Raw genomic sequence first — 22,162 nt, 5'->3', positions numbered from 1 at the left:
GGTGCGCATGGTGACTGTTGTATTTAATCCCGATGCAATTTGTGTGTTTCATCAACAATCTGATTGTCCAAAGATCACAGAATGCCTCCAGATGTGCATGGGAAACTACTACTGGTCTTTTAGGGAACGATCAAAGCGTAGACTATTTGAGAAATTACTCCCATGGATGAAAGTGCTCATGGTGACTGTTGTATTCGATCCCGATGCAATTTCTGTGTTTCAACAACATTATGATAGTCCACAGATTACAGAATGCTTCCATATGTGCATCGGAAACTACCACTGGTCTTCCAGGGAGCGATCAAATCCCAAACTGTTTGTGACATTACTCACATGGAAGAAAGTGCGCATGGTGACTGTTGTATTCAATCCCGATGCAATTTGTGTGTTTCATCAACACTCTGTTAGTCCACAGATTACAGAATCCTTCCAGATGTGCATCGGAAACAACTACTGGTCTTCCAGGGAACGATCAAAGCGTAGACTGTTTGAGACATTACTCCTATGTAGGAAAGTGCGCAGGGTGACTTTGTATTCAATCCCGATGTAATTTCTGAGTTATATCAACACTCTGATAGTCCACAGATTACAGAATGACTCCAGATATGCATCGGAAACTACTACTGGTCTTCCAGAGAACGATCAAAACGTAGGCAGTTTGAGACATTACTCAAATGGAGGAAAGTGCGCATTTTGACTGTTGTATTCAATCCTGATTCTATTTCAGTGTTTCAACAACACACTGATAGTCCACAGATTACAGAATGCCTCCAGATGTGCATCGGAAACTACTACTGGTCTTCCTTGGAGCGATCAAATCCTAAACTGTTTTAGACATTACTCCCATGGAGGAAGGTGCGCATGGTGACTGTTGTATTCAATCCCGATGTAATTTCTGTGTTATATCAACACTCTGATAGTCCACAGATTACAGAATGCCTCCAGATGTGCATCGGAAACTACTACTGGTCTTCCAGGGAACGATCAAAGCGTAGGCTGTTTGAGACATTACTCCCATGGAGGAAAGTGCGCATTTTGACTGTTGTATTCAATCCCGATGCTATTTCTGTGTTTCAACAACAATCTGATAGTCCGCAGAATACAGAATGCATCCAGATGTGCATCGGAAACTACTACTGGTCTTCCAGGGAACGATCAAATCCCAAACTGTTTGTGACATTACTCCCATGGAGGAAAGTGCGCATAGTGACTGTTGTATTCAATCCCGATGCTATTTGTGTGTTTCATCAACACTCTGTTAGTCCACAGATTACAGAATGCTTCCAGATGTGCATCGGAAACATGTACTGGTCTTCCAGGGAACGATCAAAGCGTAGACTGTTTGAGACATTACTCCCACGGAGGAGAATCCGAATGGTGACTGTTGTATTCAATCGAGATGCAATTTCTGTGTTTCAACAACACTCTGATAGTAATCAGATTACAGAATGCCTCCAGATGTGCATCGGAAACTACTACTGGTCTTGAGGGAACTATCAAAGCGATGACAGTTTGAGACATTACTCCAATGGAGAAATGTACGCATGGTGCCTGTTGTATTCAATCCCGATGCAATTTCTGTGTTTCATCAACACTTAGAAGCTCCACAGATTACAGAATGCCTCCAGATGTGGATCGGAAACTACTACTGGTCTTCCAGGGAACGATCAAAACGTAGGCTGTTTGAGACATTACTCAAATGGAGGAAAGTGCGCATGGTGACTGTTGTATTCAATCCCGATGCAATTTCTGTGTTTAAACAACATTCTGATAGTCCACAGATTACAGAATGCCTCCAGATGTGCATCGTAAACTACTTCTGGTCTTCCATGGAGCGATCAAATCCTAAACTGTTTTAGACATTACTCCCATGGAGGAAGGTGCGAATGGTGACTGTTGTATTCAATCCCGATGTAATTTCTGTGTTATATCAACACTCTGATAGTCCACAGATTACAGAATGCCTCCAGATGTGCATCGGAAACTACTACTGGCCTTCCAGGGAACGATCAAAGCGTAGACTGTTAGAGACATTACTCCCATTGAGGAAAGTGCGCATTTTGACTGTTGTATTCAATCCTGATTCTATTTCAGTGTTTCAACAACACACTGATAATCCACAGATTACAGAATGCCTCCAGATGTGCATCGGAAACTACTACTGGCCTTCCAGGGAACGATCAAAGCGTAGACTTTTAGAGACATTACTCCCATTGAGGAAAGTGCGCATTTTGACTGTTGTATTCAATCCTGATTCTATTTCAGTGTTTCAACAACACTCTGATAGCCCACAGATTACAGAATGCCTCCAGATGTGCATCGGAAACTACTACTGGTCTTCCAGGGAACGATCAAAACGTAGGCAGTTTGAGACATTACTCAAATGGAGGAAAGTGCGCATGGTGACTGTTGTATTCAATCCCGATGCAATTTCAGTGTTTCAGCAACACTCTGATAGTAAACAGATTACAGAATGCCTCCAGATGTGCATCGGAAACTACTACTGGTCTTCCAGGGAACGATCAAAACGTAGGCAGTTTGAGACATTACTCAAATGGAGGAAAGTTCGCATGGTGACTGTTGTATTCAATCCCGATGCAATTTCTGTGTTTCAACATCATTCTGATAGTCCACACATTACAGAATGCCTCCAGATGTGCATCGGAAACTACTACTGGTCTTCCAGGGAGCGATCAAATCCTAAACTGTTTTAGACATTACTCCCATGGAGGAAGGTGCGCATGGTGACTGTTGTATTTAATCCCGATGCAATTTGTGTGTTTCATCAACAATCTGATTGTCCAAAGATCACAGAATGCCTCCAGATGTGCATGGGAGACTACTACTGGTCTTCCAGGGAACGATCAAAGCGTACTCTATTTGAGAAATTACTCCCATGGATGAAAGTGCTCATGGTGACTGTTGTACTCGATCCCGATGCAATTTCTGTGTTTAAACAACATTCTGATAGTTCACAGATTACAGAATGCCTCCAGATGTGCATCGGAAACTACCACTGGTCTTCCAGGGAGCGATCAAATCCCAAACTGTTTGTGACATTACTCCCATGGAAGAAAGTGCGCATGGTGACTGTTGTATTCAATCCCGATGCAATTTGTGTGTTTCATCAACACTCTGTTAGTCCACAGATTACAGAATCCTTCCAGATGTGCATCGGAAACAACTACTGGTCTTCCAGGGAACGATCAAAGTGTAGACTGTTTGAGACATTACTCCTATGTAGGAAAGTGCGCAGGGTGACTTTGTATTCAATCCCGATGTAATTTCTGTGTTATATCAACACTCTGATAGTCCACAGATTACAGAATGCCTCCAGATATGCATCGGAAACTACTACTGGCCTTCCAGGGAACGATCAAAGCGTAGACTGTTAGAGACATTACTCCCATTGAGGAAAGTGCGCATTTTGACTGTTGTATTCAATCCTGATTCTATTTCAGTGTTTCAACAACACACTGATAGTCCACAGATTACAGAATGCCTCCAGATGTGCATCGGAAACTACTACTGGTCTTCCAGGGAACGATCAAAGCGTAGGCTGTTTGAGACATTACTCCCATGGAGGAAAGTGCGCATTTTGACTGTTGTATTCAATCCCGATGCTATTTCTGTGTTTCAACAACAATCTGATAGTCCACAGAATACAGAATGCCTCCAGATGTGCATCGGAAACTACTACTGGTCTTCCAGGGAGCGATCAAACCCCAAACTGTTTGTGACATACTCCCATGGAGGAAAGTGCGCATGGTGACTGTTGTATTCAATCCCGATGCTATTTGTGTGTTTCATCAACACTCTGTTAGTCCACAGATTACAGAATGCTTCCAGATGTGCATCGGAAACATGTACTGGTCTTCCAGGGAACGATCAAAGCGTAGACTGTTTGAGACATTACTCCCACGGAGGAGAATCCGAATGGTGACTGTTGTATTCAATCGAGATGCAATTTCTGTGTTTCAACAACACTCTGATAGTAATCAGATTACAGAATGCCTCCAGATGTGCATCGGAAACTACTACTGGTATTGAGGGAACTATCAAAGCGATGACAGTTTGAGACATTACTCCAATGGAGAAATGTACGCATGGTGCCTGTTGTATTCAATCCCGATGCAATTTCTGTGTTTCATCAACACTTAGAAGCTCCACAGATTACAGAATGCCTATAGATGTGGATCGGAAACTACTACTGGTCTTCCAGGGAACGATCAAAACGTAGGCTGTTTGAGACATTACTCAAATGGAGGAAAGTGCGCATGGTGACTGTTGTATTCAATCCCGATGCAATTTCTGTGTATAAACAACATTCTGATAGTCCACAGATTACAGAATGCCTCCAGATGTGCATCGGAAACTACTACTGGTCTTCCATGGAGCGATCAAATCCTAAACTGTTTTAGACATTACTCCCATGGAGGAAGGTGCGCATGGTGACTGTTGTATTCAATCCCGATGTAATTTCTGTGTTATATCAACACTCTGATAGTCCACAGATTACAGAATGCCTCCACATGTGCATCGGAAACTACTACTGGTCTTCCAGGGAACGATCAAAGCGTAGGCTTTTTGAGACATTACTCCCATGGAGGAAAGTGATCATGGTGACTGTTGTATTCAATCCCTATGCAATTTCTGTGTTTCATTAGCACTCGGATAGTCCACAGATTACAGAATGCCTCCAGATGTGCATCGCAAACTACTACTGGTCTTGAGGGAACGATCAAAGCGATGACAGTTTGAGACATTACTCCAATGGAGAAATGTACGCATGGTGCCTGTTGTATTCAATCCCGATGCAATTTCTGTGTTTCATCAACACTTAGAAGCTCCACAGATTACAGAATGCCTCTAGATGTGCATCGGAAACTACTACTGGTCTTCCAGGGAACGATCAAAGCGTAGGCTGTTTGAGACATTACTCAAATGGAGGAAAGTCCGAATGGTGAATGTTGTATTCAATCCCGATGCAATTTCTGTGTTTCAACAACACTCTGATAGTAAACAGATTACAGAATGGCTCCAGATGTGCATCGGAAACTACTACTGGTCTTGAGGGAACGATCAAAGCGATGACAGTTTGAGACATTACTCCAATGGAGAAATGTACGCATTGTGCCTGTTGTATTCAATCCCGATGCAATTTCTGTGTTTCATCAACACTTAGAAGGTCCACAGATTACAGAATGCCTCCAGATGTGCATCGGAAACTACTACTGGTCTTCCAGGGAACGATCTAAGCGTAGACTGTTTGAGACATTACTCCGATGGAGGAAATTGCGCATTTTGACTGTTGTATTCAATCCCGATGCAATTTCAGTGTTTCAACAACACTCTGATAGTCCACAGATTACAGAATGCCTCCAGATGTGCATCGGAAACTACTACTGGTCATCCAGGGAACGATCAAAGCGTAGGCAGTTTGAGACATTACTCCAATGGAGGAAAGTGCGCATGGTGACTGTAGTATTCAATCCCGAAGCAATATCTGTGTTTCATTAGCACTCGGATCGTCCACAGAATATAGAATGCCTCCAGATTTGCATCGGAAACTACTACTGGTCTTCCAGGGAACGATCAAAGCGTAGACTGTTTGAGACATTACTCCTATGTAGCAAAGTGCGCAGGGTGACTTTGTATTCAATCCCGATGTAATTTCTGTGTTATATCAACACTCTTATAGTCCACAGATTACAGAATGCCTCCAGATGTGCATCGGAACCTACTACTGGTATTCCAGGGAACGATCAAAGCGTAGGCTGTTTGAGACTTTACTCCCATGGAGGAAAGTGATCATGGTGACTGTTGTATTCAATCCCGATGCAATTTCTGTGTTTCATTAGCACTCGGATAGTCCACAGGTTACAGAATGCCTCCAGATGTGCATCGGAAACTACTACTGGTCTTGAGGGAACTATCAAAGCGATGACAGTTTGAGACATTACTCCAATGGAGAAATGTACGCATGGTGCCTGTTGTATTCAATCCCGATGCAATTTCTGTGTTTCATCAACACTTAGAAGCTCCACAGATTACAGAATGCCTCCAGATGTGGATCGCAAACTACTACTGGTCTTCCAGGGAACGATCAAAGCGTAAACTGTTTGAGACATTACTCCCATGGAAGAAAGTGCGCATGGTGACTGTTGTATTCAATGCCGATGCAATTTCTGTGTTTCATCAACAATCTGTTAGTCCACAGATTACAGAATGCTTCCATATGTGCATCGGAAACTACAACTGGTCTTCCAGGGAACGATCAAAGCGTAGACTGTTTGAGACATTACTCCGATGTAGGAATGAGCGCAGGGTGACTTTGTATTCAATCCCGATGTAATTTCTGTGTTATATCAACACTCTGATAGTCCACAGATTACAGAATGCCTCCAGATGTGCATCGGAAACTACTACTGGTCTTCGAGGGAACGATCAAAACGTAGGCAGTTTGAGACATTACTCAAATGGAGGAAAGTGCGCATGGTGACTGTTGTATTCAATCCCGATGCAATTTCTGTGTTTAAACAACATTCTGATAGTCCACAGATTACAGAATGCCTCCAGATGTGCATCGGAAACTACTACTGGTCTTCCAGGGTGAGATCAAAGCGCCGACTGTTTGAGACATCACTCCCATGGATGAAAGTGCGCATGGTGACTGTTGTATTCAATCCCAATGCAATTTCAGTGTTTCATCAACACACTGATACTCCACATATTACAGAATGCCTCCAGATGTGCATCGGAAACATACTACTGTTCTTCCAGGGAACGATCAAAGCGTAGACTGTTTGAGACATTACTCCCATGGAGGAAAGTCCGCATGGTGACTGTTGTATTCAATCCCGATGCAATTTCTGTGTTTCAACAACACTCTGATAGTAAACAGATTACAGAATGCCTCCAGAGGTGCATCGGAAACTACTACTGGTCTTCCAGGGAACGATCAAAGCGTAGGCTGTTTGAGACATTACTCCCATGGAGGAAAGTGGTCATGGTGACTGTTGTATTCAATCCCAATGCAATTTATGTTTCATTAGCACTCGGATAGTCCACAGATTACAGAATGCCTCCAGATGTGCATCGGAAACTACTACTGGACTTGAGGGAACGATCAAAGCGATGACAGTTTGAGACATTACTCCAATGGAGAAATGTACGCATGGTGCCTGTTGTATTCAATCCCGATGCAATTTCTGTGTTTCATCAACACTTAGAAGGTCCACAGATTACAGAATGCCTCCAGATGTGCATCGGAAACTACTACTGGTCTTCCAGGGAACGATCAAAGCGTAGACTGTTTGACACATAACTCCCATGGAGGAAAGTGCGCATTTTGACTGTTGTATTCAATCCCGATGCAATTTCAGTGTTTCAGCAACACTCTGATAGTCCACAGATTACAGAATGCCTCCAGATGTGCATCGGAAACTACTACTGGTCTTCCAGGGAACGATCAAAGTGTAGGCAGTTTGAGACATTACTCAAATGGAGGAAAGTTCGCATGGTGACTGTTGTATTCAATCCCGATGCAATTTCTGTGTTTCAACAACATTCTGATAGTCCACACATTACAGAATGCCTCCAGATGTGCATCGGAAACTACTACTGGTCTTCCAGGGAACGATCAAAGCGTAGACTGTTTGAGACAATACTCCTATGTAGGAAAGTGCGCAGGGTGACTTTGTATTCAATCCCGATGTAATTTCTGTGTTACATCAACACTCTGATAGTCCACAGATTACAGAATGCCTCCAGATATGCATCGGAAACTACTACTGGCCTTCCAGGGAACGATCAAAGCGTAGACTGTTAGAGACATTACTCCCATTGAGGAAAGTGCGCATTTTGACTGTTGTATTCAATCCTGATTCTATTTCAGTGTTTCAACAACACACTGATAGTCCACAGATTACAGAATGCCTCCAGATGTGCATCGGAAACTACTACTGGCCTTCCAGGGAACGATCAAAGCGTAGACTGTTAGAGACATTACTCTCATTGAGGAAAGTGCGCATTTTGACTGTTGTATTCAATCCTGATTATATTTCAGTGTTTCAACAACACTCTGATAGTCCACAGATTACAGAATGCCTCCAGATGTGCATCGGAAACTACTACTGGTCTTCCAGGGAACGATCAAAACGTAGGCAGTTTGAGACATTACTCAAATGGAGGAAAGTGCGCATGGTGACTGTTGTATTCAATCCCGATGCAATTTCAGTGTTTCAGCAACACTCTGATAGTCCACAGATTACAGAATGCCTCCAGATGTGCATCGGAAACTACTACTGGTCTTCCAGGGAACGATCAAAACGTAGGCAGTTTGAGACATTACTCAAATGGAGGAAAGTTCGCATGGTGACTGTTGTATTCAATCCCGATGCAATTTCTGTGTTTCAACAACATTCTGATAGTCCACACATTACAGAATGCCTCCAGATGTGCATCGGAAACTACTACTGGTCTTCCAGGGAGCGATCAAATCCTAAACTGTTTTAGACATTACTCCCATGGAGGAAGGTGCGCATGGTGACTGTTGTATTTAATCCCGATGCAATTTGTGTGTTTCATCAACAATCTGATTGTCCAAGGATCACAGAATGCCTCCAGATGTGCATGGGAAACTACTACTGGTCTTCCAGGGAACGATCAAAGCGTAGACTATTTGAGAAATTACTCCCATGGATGAAAGTGCTCATGGTGACTGTTGTATTCGATCCCGATGCAATTTCTGTGTTTCAACAACATTCTGATAGTCCACAGATTACAGAATGACTCCAGATGTGCATCGGAAACTACCACTGGTCTTCCAGGGAGCGATCAAATCCCAAACTGTTTGTGACATTACTCCCATGGAAGAAAGTGCGCATGGTGACTGTTGTATTCAATCCCGATGCAATTTGTGTGTTTCATCAACACTCTGTTAGTCCACAGATTACAGAATCCTTCCAGATGTGCATCGGAAACAACTACTGGTCTTCCAGGGAACGATCAAAGCGTAGACTGTTTGAGACATTACTCCTATGTAGGAAAGTGCGCAGGGTGACTTTGTATTCAATCCCGATGTAATTTCTGTGTTATATCAACACTCTGATAGTCCACAGATTACAGAATGCCTCCAGATATGCATCGGAAACTACTACTGGCCTTCCAGGGAACGATCAAAGCGTAGACTGTTAGAGACATTACTCCCATTGAGGAAAGTGCGCATTTTGACTGTTGTATTCAATCCTGATTCTATTTCAGTGTTTCAACAACACACTGATAGTCCACAGATTACAGAATGCCTCCAGATGTGCATCGGAAACTACTACTGGTCTTCCATGGAGCGATCAAATCCTAAACTGTTTTAGACATTACTCCCATGGAGGAAGGTGCGCATGGTGACTGTTGTATTCAATCCCGATGTAATTTTGTGTTATATCAACACTCTGATAGTCCACAGATTACAGAATGCCTCCAGATGTGCATCGGAAACTACTACTGGTCTTCCAGGGAACGATCAAAGCGTAGGCTGTTTGAGACATTACTCCCATGGAGGAAAGTGCGCATTTTGACTGTTGTATTCAATCCCGATGCTATTTCTGTATTTCAACAACAATCTGATAGTCCACAGAATACAGAATGCCTCCAGATGTGCATCGGAAACTACTACTGGTCTTCCAGGGAGCGATCAAATCCCAAACTGTTTGTGACATTACTCCCATGGAGGAAAGTGCGCATGGTGACTGTTGTATTCAATCCCGATGCTATTTGTGTGTTTCATCAACACTCTGTTAGTCCACAGATTACAGAATGCTTCCAGATGTGCATCGGAAACATGTACTGGTCTTCCAGGGAACGATCAAAGCGTAGACTGTTTGAGACATTACTCCCACGGAGGAGAATCCGAATGGTGACTGTTTTATTCAATCGTGATGCAATTTCTGTGTTTCAACAACACTCTGATAGTAATCAGATTACAGAATGCCTCCAGATGTGCATCGGAAACTACTACTGGTCTTGAGGGAACTATCAAAGCGATGACAGTTTGAGACATTACTCCAATGGAGAAATGTACGCATGGTGCCTGTTGTATTCAATCCCGATGCAATTTCTGTGTTTCATCAACACTTAGAAGCTCCACAGATTACAGAATGCCTCCATATGTGGATCGGAAACTACTACTGGTCTTCCAGGGAACGATCAAAACGTAGGCTGTTTGAGACATTACTCAAATGGAGGAAAGTGCGCATGGTGACTGTTGTATTCAATCCCGATGCAATTTCTGTGTTTAAACAACATTCTGATAGTCCACAGATTACAGAATGCCTCCAGATGTGCATCGGAAACTACTACTGGTCTTCCATGGAGCGATCAAATCCTAAACTGTTTTAGACATTACTCCCATGGAGGAAGGTGCGCATGGTGACTGTTGTATTCAATCCCGATGTAATTTCTGTGTTATATCAACACTCTGATAGTCCACAGATTACAGAATGCCTCCAGATGTGCATCGGAAACTACTACTGGTCTTCCAGGGAACGATCAAAGCGTAGGCTGTTTGAGACATTACTCCCATGGAGGAAAGTGCGCATTTTGACTGTTGTATTCAATCCCGATGCTATTTCTGTGTTTCAACAACAATCTGATAGTCCACAGAATACAGAATGCCTCCAGATGTGCATCGGAAACTACTACTGGTCTTCCAGGGAGCGATCAAATCCCAAACTGTTTGTGACATTACTGCCATGGAGGAAAGTGCGCATGGTGACTGTTGTATTCAATCCCGATGCTATTTGTGTGTTTCATCAACACTTTGTTAGTCCACAGATTACAGAATGCTTCCAGATGTGCATCGGAAACATGTACTGGTCTTCCAGGGAACGATCAAAGCGTAGACTGCTTGAGACATTACTCCCACGGAGGAGAATCCGAATGGTGACTGTTGTATTCAATCAAGATGCAATTTCTGTGTTTCAACAACACTCTGATAGTAATCAGATTACAGAATGCCTCCAGATGTGCATCGGAAACTACTACTGGTCTTCCAGGGAACGATCAAAGCGTAGGCTGTTTGAGACATTACTCCCATGGAGGAAAGTGATCATGGTGACTGTTGTATTCAATCCCGATGCAATTTCTGTGTTTCATTAGCACTCGGATAGTCCACAGATTACAGAATGCCTCCAGATGTGCATCGCAAACTACTACTGGTCTTGAGGGAACGATCAAAGCGATGACAGTTTGAGACATTACTCCAATGGAGAAATGTAAGCATGGAGCCTGTTGTATTCAATCCCGATGCAATTTCTGTGTTTCATCAACACTTAGAAGCCCCACAGATTACAGAATGCCTCCAGATGTGCATCGGAAACTACTACTGGTCTTCCAGGGAACGATCAAAGCGTAGGCTGTTTGAGACATTACTCAAATGGAGGAAAGTCCGAATGGTGAATGTTGTATTCAATCCCGATGCAATTTCTGTGTTTCATCAACACTTAGAAGGTCCACAGATTACAGAATGCCTCCAGATGTGCATCGGAAACTACTACTGGTCTTCCAGGGAACGATCTAAGCGTAGACTGTTAGAGACATTACTCCCATGGAGGAAAGTGCGCATCTTGACTGTTGTATTCAATCCTGATGCAATTTCAGTGTTTCAACAACACTCTGATAGTCCACAGATTACAGAATGCCTCCAGATGTGCATGGGAAACTACTACTGGTCTTCCAGGGAACGATCAAAGGGTAGACTATTTGAGACATTACTCCCATGGATGAAAGTGCGCGTGGTGACTATTGTATTCAATCCCGATGCAATTTCTGTGTTTCAACAACATTCTGATAGTCCACAGAATACAGAATGCCTCCAGATGTGCATCGGAAACTACTACTGGTCTTCCAGGGAACGATCAAAGCGTAGACTGTTTGAGACTTTACTCCCATGGAGGAAAGTGATCATGGTGACTGTTGTATTCAATCCCGATGTAATTTCTGTGTTATACCAACACTCTTATAGTCCACAGATTACAGAATGCCTCCAGATGTGCATCGGAACCTACTACTGGTCTTCCAGGGAACGATCAAAGCGTAGGCTGTTTGAGACTTTACTCCCATGGAGGAAAGTGATCATGGTGACTGTTGTATTCAATCCCGATGCAATTTCTGTGTTTCATTAGCACTCGGATAGTCCACAGATTACAGAATGCCTCCAGATGTGCATCGGAAACTACTACTGGTCTTGAAGGAACTATCAAAGCGATGACAGTTTGAGACATTACTCCAATGGAGAAATGTACGCATGGTGCCTGTTGTATTCAATCCCGATGCAATTTCTGTGTTTCATCAACACTTAGAAGCTCCACAGATTACAGAATGCTTCCATATGTGCATCGGAAACTACAACTGGTCTTCCAGGGAACGATCAAAGCGTAGACTGTTTGAGACATTACTCCGATGTAGGAAAGTGCGCAGGGTGACTTTGTATTCAATCCCGATGTAATTTCTGTGTTATATCAACACTCTGATAGTCCACAGAATACAGAATGCCTCCAGATATGCATCGGAAACTACTACTGGTCTTCCAGGGAACGATCAAAGCGTAGACTGTTAGAGACATTACTCCCATGGAGGAAAGTGCGCATCTTGACTGTTAAATTCAATCCTGATGCAATTTCAGTGTTTCAACAACACTCTGATAGTCCACAGATTACAGAATGCCTCCAGATGTGCATCGGAAACTACTACTGGTCTTCGAGGGAACGATCAAAACGTAGGCAGTTTGAGACATTACTCAAATGGAGGAAAGTGCGCATTGTGACTGTTGTATTCAATCCCGATGCAATTTCTGTGTTTAAACAACATTCTGATAGTCCACAGATTACAGAATGCCTCCAGATGTGCATCGGAAACTACTACTGGTCTTCCAGGGTGAGATCGAAGCGCCGACTGTTTGAGACATCACTCCCATGGATGAAAGTGCGCATGGTGACTGTTGTATTCAATCCCGATGCAATTTCAGTGTTTCATCAACACACTGATACTCCACATATTACAGAATGCCTCCAGATGTGCATCGGAAACTACTACTGGTCATCCAGGGAACGATCAAAGCGTAGGCAGTTTGAGACATTACTCAAATGGAGGAAAGTGCGCATGGTGACTGTAGTATTCAATCCCGAAGCAATATCTGTGTTTCATTAGCACTCGGATAGTCCACAGATTACAGAATGCCTCCAGATGTGCATGGGAAACTACTACTGGTCTTCCAGGGAACGATCAAAGAGTAGACTATTTGAGACATTACTCCCATGGATGAAATTGCGCATTTTGACTGTTGTATTCAATCCCGATGCAATTTCAGTGTTTCAACAACACTCTGATAGTCCACAGATTACAGAATGCCTCCAGATGTGCATCGGAAACCACTACTGGTCATCCAGGGAACGATCAAAGCGTAGGCAGTTTGAGACATTACTCAAATGGAGGAAAGTGCGCATGGTGACTGTAGTATTCAATCCCGAAGCAATATCTGTGTTTCATTAGCACTCGGATAGTCCACAGAATACAGAATGCCTCCAGATTTGCATCGGAAACTACTACTGGTCTTCCAGGGAACGATCAAAGCGTAGACTGTTTGAGACATTACTCCTATGTAGCAAAGTGCGCAGGGTGACTTTGTATTCAATCCCGATGTAATTTCTGTGTTATATCAACACTCTTATAGTCCACAGATTACAGAATGCCTCCAGATGTGCATCGGAACCTACTACTGGTATTCCAGGGAACGATCAAAGCGTAGGCTGTTTGAGACTTTACTCCCATGGAGGAAAGTGATCATGGTGACTGTTGTATTCAATCCCGATTCAATTTCTGTGTTTCATTAGCACTCGGATAGTCCACAGGTTACAGAATGCCTCCAGATGTGCATCGGATACTACTACTGGTCTTGAGGGAACTATCAAAGCGATGACAGTTTGAGACATTACTCCAATGGAGAAATGTACGCATGGTGCCTGTTGTATTCAATCCCGATGCAATTTCTGTGTTTCATCAACACTTAGAAGCTCCACAGATTACAGAATGCCTCCAGATGTGGATCGGAAACTACTACTGGTCTTCCAGGGAACGATCAAAGCGTAAACTGTTTGAGACATTACTCCCATGGAAGAAAGTGCGCATGGTGACTGTTGTATTCAATGCCGATGCAATTTCTGTGTTTCATCAACAATCTGTTAGTCCACAGATTACAGAATGCTTCCATATGTGCATCGGAAACTACAACTGGTCTTCCAGGGAACGATCAAAGCGTAGACTGTTTGAGACATTCCTCCGATGTAGGAATGTGCGCAGGGTAACTTTGTATTCAATCCCGATGTAATTTCTGTGTTATATCAACACTCTGATAGTCTACAGATTACAGAAAGCCTCCAGATTTGCATCGGAAACTACTACTGGTCTTCCAGGGAACGATCAAAGCGTAGACTGTTAGAGGCATTACTCCCATGGAGGAAAGTGCGCATTTTGACTGTTGTATTCAATCCTGATGCAATTTCAGTGTTTCATCAACACTCTGATAGTCCACAGATTACAGAATGCCTCCAGATGTGCATCGGAAACTACTACTGGTCTTCGAGGGAACGATCAAAACGTAGGCAGTTTGAGACATTACTCAAATGGAGGAAAGTGCGCATGGTGACTGTTGTATTCAATCCCGATGCAATTTCTGTGTTTAAACAACATTCTGATAGTCCACAGATTACAGAATGCCTCCAGATGTGCATCGGAAACTACTACTGGTCTTCCAGGGTGAGATCAAAGCGCCGACTGTTTGAGACATCACTCCCATGGATGAAAGTGCGCATGGTGACTGTTGTATTCAATCCCGATGCAATTTCAGTGTTTCATCAACACACTGATACTCCACATATTACAGAATGCCTCCAGATGTGCATCGGAAACATACTACTGTTCTTCCAGGGAACGATCAAAGCGTAGACTGTTTGAGACATTACTCCCATGGAGGAAAGTCCGCATGGTGACTGTTGTATTCAATCCTGATGCAATTTCTGTGTTTCAACAACACTCTGATAGTAAACAGATTACAGAATGCCTCCAGAGGTGCATCGGAAACTACTACTGGTCTTCCAGGGAACGATCAAAGCGTAGGCTGTTTGAGACATTACTCCCATGGAGGAAAGTGGTCATGGTGACTGTTGTATTCAATCCCAATGCAATTTGTGTTTCATTAGCACTCGGATAGTCCACAGATTACAGAATGCCTCCAGATGTGCATCGGAAACTACTACTGGACTTGAGGGAACGATCAAAGCGATGACAGTTTGAGACATTACTCCAATGGAGAAATGTACGCATGGTGCCTGTTGTATTCAATCCCGATGCAATTTCTGTGTTTCATCAACACTTAGAAGGTCCACAGATTACAGAATGCCTCCAGATGTGCATCGGAAACTACTACTGGTCTTCCAGGGAACGATCAAAGCGTAGACTGTTTGACACATTACTCCCATGGAGGAAAGTGCGCATTTTGACTGTTGTATTCAATCCCGATGCAATTTCAGTGTTTCAGCAACACTCTGATAGTCCACAGATTACAGAATGCCTCCAGATGTGCATCGGAAACTACTACTGGTCTTCCAGGGAACGATCAAAGCGTAGGCAGTTTGAGACATTACTCAAATGGAGGAAAGTTCGCATGGTGACTGTTGTATTCAATCCCGATGCAAATTCTGTGTTTCAACAACATTCTGATAGTCCACACATTACAGAATGCCTCCAGATGTGCATCGGAAACTACTACAGGTCTTCCAGGGAACGATCAAAGCGTAGACTGTTTGAGACAATACTCCTATGTAGGAAAGTGCGCAGGGTGACTTTGTATTCAATCCCGATGTAATTTCTGTGTTACATCAACACTCTGATAGTCCACAGATTACAGAATGCCTCCAGATATGCATCGGAAACTACTACTGGCCTTCCAGGGAACGATCAAAGCGTAGACTGTTAGAGACATTACTCCCATTGAGGAAAGTGCGCATTTTGACTGTTGTATTCAATCCTGATTCTATTTCAGTGTTTCAACAACACACTGATAGTCCACAGATTACAGAATGCCTCCAGATGTGCATCGGAAACTACTACTGGCCTTCCAGGGAACGATCAAAGCGTAGACTGTTAGAGACATTACTCTCATTGAGGAAAGTGCGCATTTTGACTGTTGTATTCAATCCTGATTATATTTCAGTGTTTCAACAACACTCTGATAGTCCACAGATTACAGAATGCCTCCAGATGTGCATCGGAAACTACTACTGGTCTTCCAGGGAACGATCAAAACGTAGGCAGTTTGAGACATTACTCAAATGGAGGAAAGTTCGCATGGTGACTGTTGTATTCAATCCCGATGCAATTTCTGTGTTTCAACAACATTCTGATAGTCCACACATTACAGAATGCCTCCAGATGTGCATCGGAAACTACTACTGGTCTTCCAGGGAGCGATCAAATCCTAAACTGTTTTAGACATTACTCCCATGGAGGAAGGTGCGCATGGTGACTGTTGTATTTAATCCCGATGCAATTTGTGTGTTTCATCAACAATCTGATTGTCCAAAGATCACAGAATGCCTCCAGATGTGCATGGGAAACTACTACTGGTCTTCCAGGGAACGATCAAAGCGTAGACTATTTGAGAAATTACTCCCATGGATGAAAGTGCTCATGGTGACTGTTGTATTCGATCCCGATGCAATTTCTGTGTTTCAACAACATTCTGATAGTCCACAGATTACAGAATGCCTCCAGATGTGCATCGGAAACTACCACTGGTCTTCCAGGGAGCGATCAAATCCCAAACTGTTTGTGACATTACTCCCATGGAAGAAAGTGCGCATGGTGACTGTTGTATTCAATCCCGATGCAATTTGTGTGTTTCATCAACACTCTGTTAGTCCACAGATTACAGAATCCTTCCAGATGTGCATCGGAAACAACTACTGGTCTTCCAGGGAACGATCAAAGCGTAGACTGTTTGAGACATTACTCCTATGTAGGAAAGTGCGCAGGGTGACTTTGTATTCAATCCCGATGTAATTTCTGTGTTATATCAACACTCTGATAGTCCACAGATTACAGAATGCCTCCAGATATGCATAGGAAACTACTACTGGCCTTCCAGGGAACGATCAAAGCGTAGACTGTTAGAGACATTACTCCCATTGAGGAAAGTGCGCATTTTGACTGTTGTATTCAATCCTGATTCTATTTCAGTGTTTCAACAACACACTGATAGTCCACAGATTACAGAATGCCTCCAGATGTGCATCGGAAACTACTACTGGTCTTCCATGGAGCGATCAAATCCTAAACTGTTTTAGACATTACTCCCATGGAGGAAGGTGCGCATGGTGACTGTTGTATTCAATCCCGATGTAATTTTGTGTTATATCAACACTCTGATAGTCCACAGATTACAGAATGCCTCCAGATGTGCATCGGAAACTACTACTGGTCTTCCAGGGAACGATCAAAGCGTAGGCTGTTTGAGACATTACTCCCATGGAGGAAAGTGCGCATTTTGACTGTTGTATTCAATCCCGATGCTATTTCTGTGTTTCAACAACAATCTGATAGTCCACAGAATACAGAATGCCTCCAGATGTGCATCGGAAACTACTACTGGTCTTCCAGGGAGCGATCAAATCCCAAACTGTTTGTGACATTACTCCCATGGAGGAAAGTGCGCATGGTGACTGTTGTATTCAATCCCGATGCTATTTGTGTGTTTCATCAACACTCTGTTAGTCCACAGATTACAGAATGCTTCCAGATGTGCATCGGAAACATGTACTGGTCTTCCAGGGAACGATCAAAGCGTAGACTGTTTGAGACATTACTTACACGGAGGAGAATCCGAATGGTGACTGTTGTATTCAATCGTGATGCAATTTCTGTGTTTCAACAACACTCTGATAGTAATCAGATTACAGAATGCCTCCAGATGTGCATCGGAAACTACTACTGGTCTTGAGGGAACTATCAAAGCGATGACAGTTTGAGACATTACTCCAATGGAGAAATGTACGCATGGTGCCTGTTGTATTCAATCCCGATGCAATTTCTGTGTTTCATCAACACTTAGAAGCTCCACAGATTACAGAATGCCTCCAGATGTGGATCGGAAACTACTACTGGTCTTCCAGGGAACGATCAAAACGTAGGCTGTTTGAGACATTACTCAAATGGAGGAAAGTGCGCATGGTGACTGTTGCATTCAATCCCGATGCAATTTCTGTGTTTAAACAACATTCTGATAGTCCACAGATTACAGAATGCCTCCAGATGTGCATCGCAAACTACTACTGGTCTTCCATGGAGCGATCAAATCCTAAACTGTTTTAGACATTACTCCCATGGAGGAAGGTGCGCATGGTGACTGTTGTATTCAATCCCGATGTAATTTCTGTGTTATATCAACACTCTGATAGTCCACAGATTACAGAATGCCTCCAGATGTGCATCGGAAAGTACTACTGGTCTTCCAGGGAACGATCAAAGCGTAGGCTGTTTGAGACATTACTCCCATGGAGGAAAGTGCGCATTTTGACTGTTGTATTCAATCCCGATGCTATTTCTGTGTTTCAACAACAATCTGATAGTCCACAGAATACAGAATGCCTCCAGATGTGCATCGGAAACTACTACTGGTCTTCCAGGGAGCGATCAAATCCCAAACTGTTTGTGACATTACTCCCATGGAGGAAAGTGCGCATGGTGACTGTTGTATTCAATCCCGATGCTATTTGTGTGTTTCATCAAAACTTTGTTAGTCCACAGATTACAGAATGCTTCCAGATGTGCATCGGAAACATGTACTGGTCTTCCAGGGAACGATCGAAGCGTAGACTGCTTGAGACATTACTCCCACGGAGGAGAATCCGAATGGTGACTGTTGTATTCAATCAAGATGCAATTTCTGTGTTTCAACAACACTCTGATAGTAATCAGATTACAGAATGCCTCCAGATGTGCATCGGAAACTACTACTGGTCTTCCAGGGAACGATCAAAGCGTAGGCTGTTTGAGACATTACTCCCATGGAGGAAAGTGATCATGGTGCCTGTTGAATTCAATCCCGATGCAATTTCTGTGTTTCATTAGCACTCGGATAGTCCACAGATTACAGAATGCCTCCAGATGTGCATCGGAAACTACTACTGGTCTTGAGGGAACGATCAAAGCGATGACAGTTTGAGACATTACTCCAATTGAGAAATGTACGCATTGTGCCTGTTGTATTCAATCCCGATGTAATTTCTGTGTTTCATCAACACTTAGAAGGTCCACAGATTACAGAATGCCTCCAGATGTGCATCGGAAACTACTACTGGTCTTCCAGGGAACGATCTAAGCGTAGACTGTTTGAGACATTACTCCCATGGAGGAAATTGCGCATTTTGACTGTTGTATTCAATCCCGATGCAATTTCAGTGTTTCAACAACACTCTGATAGTCCACAGATTACAGAATGCCTCCAGATGTGCATGGGAAACTACTACTGGTCTTCCAGGGAACGATCAAAGAGTAGACTATTTGAGACATTACTCCCATGGATGAAAGTGCGCGTGGTAACTATTGTATTCAATCCCGATGCAATTTCTGTGTTTCAACAACATTCTGATAGTCAACAGAATACAGAATGCCTCCAGATGTGCATCGGAAACTACTACTGGTCTTCCAGGGAACGATCAAAGCGTAGACTGTTTGAGACTTTACTCCCATGGAGGAAAGTGATCATGGTGACTGTTGTATTCAATCCCGATGTAATTTCTGTGTTATATCAACACTCTTATAGTCCACAGATTACAGAATGCCTCCAGATGTGCATCGGAACCTACTACTGGTCTTCCAGGGAACGATCAAAACGTAGGCTGTTTGAGACTTTACTCCCATGGAGGAAAGTGATCATGGTGACTGTTGTATTCAATCCCGATGCAATTTCTGTGTTTCATTAGCACTCGGATAGTCCACAGATTACAGAATGACTCCAGATGTGCATCGGAAACTACTACTGGTCTTGAGGGAACTATCAAAGCGATGACAGTTTGAGACATTACTCCCATGGAGAAATGTACGCATGGTGCCTGTTGTATTCAATCCCGATGCAATTTCTGTGTTTCATCAACACTTAGAAGCTCCACAGATTACAGAATGCCTCCAGATGTGGATCGGAAACTACTACTGGTCTTCCAGGGAACGATCAAAGCGTAAACTGTTTGAGACATTACTCCCATGGAAGAAAGTGCGCATGGTGACTGTTGTATTCAATGCCGATGCAATTTCTGTGTTTCATCAACAATCTGTTAGTCCACAGATTACAGAATGCTTCCATATGTGCATCGGAAACTACAACTGGTCTTCCAGGGAACGATCAAAGCGTAGACTGTTTGAGACATTACTCCGATGTAGGAAAGTGCGCAGGGTGACTTTGTATTCAATCCCGATGTAATTTCTGTGTTATATCAACACTCTGATAGTCCACAGATTACAGAATGCCTCCAGATATGCATCGGAAACTACTACTGGTCTTCCAGGGAACGATCAAATCGTAGACTGTTTGAGACATTACTCCGATGGAGGAAAGTGCGCATTTTGACTGTTGTATTCAATCCCGATGCAATTTCTGTGTTTTAACAACAATCTGATAGTCCACAGAATACAGAATGCCTCCAGATATGCATCGGAAACTACTAATGGTCTTCCAGGGAACGATCAAGGCGTAGAATGTTAGAGACATTACTCCCATGGAGGAAAGTGCGCATCTTGACTGTTGTATTCAATCCTGATGCAATTTCAGTGTTTCAACAACACTCTGATAGTCCACAGATTACAGAATGCCTCCAGATGTGCATCGGAAACTACTACTGGTCTTCGAGGGAACGATCAAAACGTAGGCAGTTTGAGACATTACTCAAATGGAGGAAAGTGCGCATTGTGACTGTTGTATTCAATCCCGATGCAATTTCTGTGTTTAAACAACATTCTGATAGTCCACAGATTACAGAATGCCTCCAGATGTGCATCGGAAACTACTACTGGTCTTCCAGGGTGAGATCAAAGCGCCGACTGTTTGAGACATCACTCCCATGGATGAAAGTGCGCATGGTGACTGTTGTATTCAATCCCGATGCAATTTCAGTGTTTCATCAACACACTGATACTCCACATATTACAGAATGCCTCCAGATGTGCATCGGAAACATACTACTGTTCTTCCAGGGAACGATCAAAGCGTAGACTGTTTGAGACATTACTCCCATGGAGGAAAGTCCGCATGGTGACTGTTGTATTCAATCCCGATGCAATTTCTGTGTTTCAACAACACTCTGATAGTAAACAGATTACAGAATGCCTCCAGAGGTGCATCGGAAACTACTACTGGTCTTCCAGGGAACGATCAAAGCGTAGGCTGTTTGAGACATTACTCCCATGGAGGAAAGTGGTCATGGTGACTGTTGTATTCAATCCCAATGCAATTTGTGTTTCATTAGCACTCTGATAGTCCACAGATTACAGAATGCCTCCAGATATGCATCGGAAACTACTACTGGCCTTCCAGGGAACGATCAAAGCGTAGACTGTTAGAGACATTACTCCCATTGAGGAAAGTGCGCATTTTGACTGTTGTATTCAATCCTGATTCTATTTCAGTGTTTCAACAACACACTGATAGTCCACAGATTACAGAATGCCTCCAGATGTGCATCGGAAACTACTACTGGCCTTCCAGGGAACGATCAAAGCGTAGACTGTTTGAGGCATTACTCCTATGTAGGAAAGTGCGCAGGGTGACTTTGTATTCAATCCCGATGTAATTTCTGTGTTATATTAACACTCTGATAGTCCACAGATTACAGAATGCCTCCAGATATGCATCGGAAACTACTACTGGCCTTCCAGGGAACGATGAAAGCGTAGACTGTTAGAGACATTACTCCCATTGAGGAAAGTGCGCATTTTGACTGTTGTATTCAATCCTGATTCTATTTCAGTGTTTCAACAACACACTGATAGTCCACAGATTACAGAATGCCTCCAGATGTGCATCGGAAACTACTACTGGTCTTCCATGGAGCGATCAAAT

This window comes from Schistocerca gregaria, chromosome 6 (genome assembly GCF_023897955.1).
Source record: "Schistocerca gregaria isolate iqSchGreg1 chromosome 6, iqSchGreg1.2, whole genome shotgun sequence".
NCBI lineage: Eukaryota > Metazoa > Arthropoda > Insecta > Orthoptera > Acrididae > Schistocerca > Schistocerca gregaria.
The sequence above is the reverse complement of the archived record's forward strand: the minus strand, read 5'-3'. Positions refer to the sequence as shown.